This window comes from Apium graveolens, chromosome 6 (genome assembly GCF_009905375.1).
Source record: "Apium graveolens cultivar Ventura chromosome 6, ASM990537v1, whole genome shotgun sequence".
Lineage (NCBI taxonomy): Eukaryota > Viridiplantae > Streptophyta > Magnoliopsida > Apiales > Apiaceae > Apium > Apium graveolens.
The window spans coordinates 264,223,562-264,228,861 of record NC_133652.1 but is presented as its reverse complement, the minus strand read 5'-3'; the positions used below and the strand labels follow the sequence as shown (position 1 = coordinate 264,228,861).

The following is a 5,300-nucleotide window of genomic DNA, read 5'->3' as shown; positions in this document are numbered from 1 at the left end:
CGTATTGTTCCGGCAGATTCAGCTCTTATGGACTTTTCTTGGCCTAAAATTGATGACATTCAGTCAAGCATTCTTCATCCGGCTATTCAGGCTAACACCTTTGAAATCAAGTCGGGCACTATTCAGATGGTGCAGAATTCTGTTTCTTTTGGAGGTGCTGCGACTGAAGACCCCAATATGCACATAAGGAATTTTGTCGAGATCTGCAGTACTTTCAAATATAATGGTGTGACTGATGAGGCTATCAAGCTGAGGTTTTTCCCATTCTCTCTGAGGGATAAAGCTAAGGACTGGTTACATTCTGAACCAGCTGGGTCCATCACTACTTGGCAAGATCTTGCGCAAAAGTTTCTGGTGAAGTTTTATCCAATGGCAAAGACTGCTGCTATAAGGAGTGCTCTTACTCAGTTTGCGCAGCAACCTACAGAATCTATGTGCGAAGCTTGGGAGCGCTACAAGGAGATGTTGAGAAAGTGTCCACATCATGGAATGCCCGATTGGATGGTGATCACTGGTTTCTATAATAGTTTGGGGGCCCAATCTCGGCCCATGCTCGATGCAGCAGCTGGAGGCGCCTTTTGGGCCAAAAGCTATACTGAAGCTTATAATCTTATTGAGACTATGGCTGCAAATGAGCATCAAAACCCAACTCAAAGGATGATGTCTGGGAAGGTAGCAGGTATTCTGGAAGTCGATGCAGCCACCGCTATTGCAGCGCAGCTCCAAGCGCTGTCTATGAAGGTCGATTCTCTAGCCACCTATGGAGTCAATCAGATAGCTATGGTCTGTGAGCTTTGTGCAGGTTCTCATGCTACGGATCAGTGTTCTCTTGTTAAAGAATCTATTCAGTATGTGAACAATTATCAGCGACAACAGCAGCCTGTGCCAGCTACTTATCATCCTAACAACAGAAATCATCCAAATTTCAGCTGGGGTAATAATTAGAATGCTATTCAGCAACCATATCAGCAAGGCATAAGTAAATAGTTCGATCCACCTGGATTCCAGCAACCGCAGCAGTATGCTCAAAGGCAATCATATCCTCAACAGGGAGGTGCGGCTACACCCACTAGTGCTGATTTTGAGGAACTTAAGTTGTTGTGCAAGAGTCAGGCGGTGTCGATCAAGACCTTGGAAAATCAAATTGGTCAAATAGCCAATGCAGTGCTCAATCGTCAACCTGGCACACTTCCCAGTGACACTGAAGTGCCAGGCAGGAAGGAAGCTAAAGAGAAAGTCAAGGCTATTACCTTAAGGTCTGGAAAAGTTGTTGATGCTGAAAAAGCAAAAGAAGGAGAAGCTGAAGTTGGAGATGAAGAACCTAAACAAAAGGAGAAAGCGGCGGAACCAAGGAAGACTACTGTTGAACACACTCTGCTTGAGGGTAATACAGGGGAGAAACAGCTTTATCCTCCACCACCTTTCGCTAAGAGATTGCAACAACAAAAGCTGGATAAGCAGTTCGGTAAGTTTCTGGAGGTGTTCAAGAAACTTCACATCAATATACCTTTCGCTGAGGCTCTGGAGCAAATGCCTAGTTATGCGAGGTTTATGAAGAGTATTCTTTCAAGGAAGGTGAAACTGGATGACCTTGAGACCGTTGCTCTAATGGAAGAATGCAGTGATGTGCTGCAACAAAAGTTACCTCCAAAGCTTAAAGATCCAGGTAGCTTCACCATTCCTTGCACCATTGGCAAGTTGTCTTTTGACAAGTGCCTTTGCGATTTGGGAGCAAGCATCAATCTAATGTCGTTGTCGATCTTTAAAAAGTTGGATTTGCCTGATCCAAAGCCCACCTACATGTCTCTACAATTAGCTGATCGTTCTATTACTTACCCAAGAGGCATAGTGGAGGATGTGCTAGTCAAGGTGGATAAGCTCTTCTTTCCTGCAGACTTTATTATTCTGGATTTCGAGGAAGATAAGAAGATTCCCATAATCTTGGGAAGACCTTTCTTGGCGACAGGCCGTACCTTGATAGATGTGCAGAAAGGTGAACTTACTATGCGGGTGCAGGATCGGGATGTGACATTCAATATATTCAAAGCAATGAAATTCCCTACAGAAGATAAGGAGTACTTAAAAGTGGATTTGAATGATTCTGCGGTTACTTTAGAACTCGATCATATGCTAATGTCTGATGCATTAGAGAAGGCCTTAGTGGGGGATTTTGACAGTGATGATGAGGATGGAAATGAGCAACTACAATATCTTAATGCTTCTCCCTGGAGGCAAAAGCTAGACATGCCGTTTGAATCTCTTGGTACTTCTGACCTCAAAAATGTTGAAGGAAAGCTCAAACCATTAATTGAGGAAGTACCCACCTTGGAGCTTAAGCCATTGCCTGAACACTTGAGGTATGCTTTTTTAGGTGATGCATCTATTTTACCTGTTATTATTGCATCTGACCTTTCAGGTAGTGAGGAGGACAAGCTCTTAAGGATCTTGAGAGAATTCAAATCGGCAATTGGATGGACCATAGTAGACATCAAAGGGATCAGCCCTTCATATTGCATGCATAAGATTCTGCTAGAGGAGGGTAGTAAGCCGACTGTTGAGCAACAGCGCAGACTTAATCCTATCATGAAAGAGGTGGTGAAGAAAGAAATTCTGAAGTGGCTGGATGCAGAAATCATTTATCCTATTTCTGACGGTTCTTGGGTGAGCCCCATGCAATGTGTTCCTAAGAAAGGAGGTATCACTGTGGTAGCAAATGAAAAGAACGAGCTCATCCCCACTCGAATAGTCACAGGATGGAGAGTATGCATGGATTACAGAAAGTTGAACAAGTCCACAAGGAAGGATCACTTCCCGCTTCCGTTTATTGATCAGATGCTTGACAGGTTCGCTGGTCATGAGTATTATTATCTTCTGGATGGCTACTCAGGGTATAATCAGATTTGTATTGCACCAGAGGATCAAGAAAAGACTACCTTCACTTGTCCATTTGGCACGTTTGCTTTTCATAGAGTTTCGTTTGGGTTATGTGGCGCACCGGCCACTTTTCAGAGATGTATGATGGCTATATTCTCTGACATGATTGGAAATAATGTCGAGGTGATTATGGACGACTTCTCCGTCTTTGGACATTCATATGATAAATGTTTGAATAATCTTCGTGCAGTACTCAAAAGGTGTGTGGAAACTAATTTGGTGCTCAATTGGGAAAAATGTCATTTTATGGTGCGTGAAGGCATTATTCTTGGGCATAAGGTCTCTAGTAAGGGTCTTGAGGTGGACAAGGCCAAGGTGGGAGTCATTGAAAATCTTCCACCACCTATTTCTGTGAAAGGAATCCGTAGTTTTCTTGGTCATGCGGGTTTTTATCGGCGTTTCAACAAGGACTTTTCGAAGATATCTAAGCCGTTGTGCAACTTGCTTGAGAAGGATGTGCCTTTCAAATTTGATAATGAATGTTTGACGGCATTCGAGACTCTTAAGAAGAGTTTGATCACTGCACCAGTTATTACAGCACCTGATTGGATAAAGCCTTTTGAGATGATGTGTGATGCAAGTGATTATGCGGTGGGCGCAGTTCTTGGGCAGCTCAAGAATAATCTCTTTCATCAGGAGATGTATCCCATTCTGTGAGACAGAGTGAATATTACGAGACTGCCACTCTACAGTTTATGGTGGACACTATGGTGGTGAGAAGACTGCAGCTCGTATTCTGCAAGCAGGTTTTTTCTGGCCTACTCTGTTTAAGGATGCTCATCAGTTTATTTTAAGGTGTGATCATTTCCAAAGAGTGGGAAATCTTACGAGAAAGGATGAGATGCCGTTAAATGTTATGATTGAAGTCGAGGTCTTTGATGTTTGGGGAATCGATTTCATGGGGCCTTTTGTCTCGTCCTGCAACAATTAGTACATCTTGCTGGCAGTCGATTATGTCTCAAAATGGGTTGAAGTCAAAGCTCTACCGTCAAATGATGCAAAGGCAGTATTGAATTTTCTTCATAACCAGATTTTCACAAGGTTTGAAATGCCACGAGTAATCATAAGTGATGAAGGGTCACATTTCTGCAACCGTAAGTTCACTTCTATGATGCAGCGCTACAATGTGAATTACCGAGTTGCTACTGCCTATCATCCGCAAACAAATGGTCAAGCGGAAGTGTCTAACAGAGAGATCAAGCGCATTTTAGAGAAGGTTGTTTGTCCGTCAAGGAAGGATTGGTCTTTAAAGCTCGATGAAGCTGTTTGGGCTTACAGAACAGCATACAAAACTCTACTTGGGATGTCCCCGTTTCAACTTCTGTATGGTAAGGGATGTCATTTACCTGCGGAGCTTGAGCATAAGGCCTATTGGGCATTGAAGAAGTTAAACCTGGATCTAGATGCAGCTGGAAAGAAGTGAATGCTTCAGCTTAATGAACTTGATGAATTTCGACTCCAAGCATACGAGAACAACAAAATGTACAAGGAAAAAGTGAAAAGGTGGCACGATAGGAAGCTACATCCTAAGTTATTCGTTCCGGGGCAACAAGTTCTCTTATTCAACTCTCGTCTCCGACTTTTTCCTGGGAAGTTGAAATCAAGGTGGTCTGGACCTTTTATTGTCAAAACTGTGTTTCCACATGGATCGGTGGAGATTTTTGAGAATGATCCGGACCAAGCATTCATGGTTAATGGTCAGCATTTGAAGCACTACTATGGGGACACGGCAAACCGGGAAGTGGTTAGTGCCGTTTTATTGTCAACTTGAGGAAGGTACGCAACGTCAAGCTAATGACGAAAAAGAAGCACTTCGTGGGAGGCAACCCATGAATTGTTGTTACAGGAACCCTTAGAAGTTAATAACCTATCCAAAACCACAAAAAAATCAGAAAAATGGAGCCTGGGAAAAAAATCCAGAAGCCCCCTGGGCGACCGCTCAGCTTTGCTGAGCGACCGCTCAGGGGCCGACTGGAAGAATTTTTTTTATGTTCAATAAAAATCCAAAAAGAAACAGAAAAATAAAAACACAAAACATAGCCCATAACCCATGACCTATTTCCCCATTATCCCATGTTTTTAACCCTTAAACCCACTCCTAATCAAATTCTACCTTAATCCCTACTCTATATATACATACACCTATCCCATATATCTCCCATACACTTTCAACACTTCAACTCTCTCCCAAACACAAAAACACAAATCTCAAGCACTTTTACTCAGTTTCGATGGCACCCAAGAGAGAAAGGACTATCGATAGTAGAAGCACAGTCCCTACTGCTGATTCCTCGAGGGGTACTGCTGTGAGACCTCGTTTGAATGATAGGGCTGCTGAGGAGGAATATACTAGGCTTCTGGGTAAG

The 5,300-nt window shown here is 43.0% G+C and overlaps 1 non-coding gene across 1 annotated transcript; it reads right to left on the bottom strand.

The window, feature by feature from the left end:
• Nucleotides 1-384: 384 nt before the first annotated feature.
• Nucleotides 385-491, bottom strand: LOC141669306 (small nucleolar RNA R71). Its single transcript, XR_012553593.1, has one exon. It is a non-coding gene; the product is annotated as a small nucleolar RNA R71 (small nucleolar RNA).
• Nucleotides 492-5,300: the final 4,809 nt, after the last annotated feature.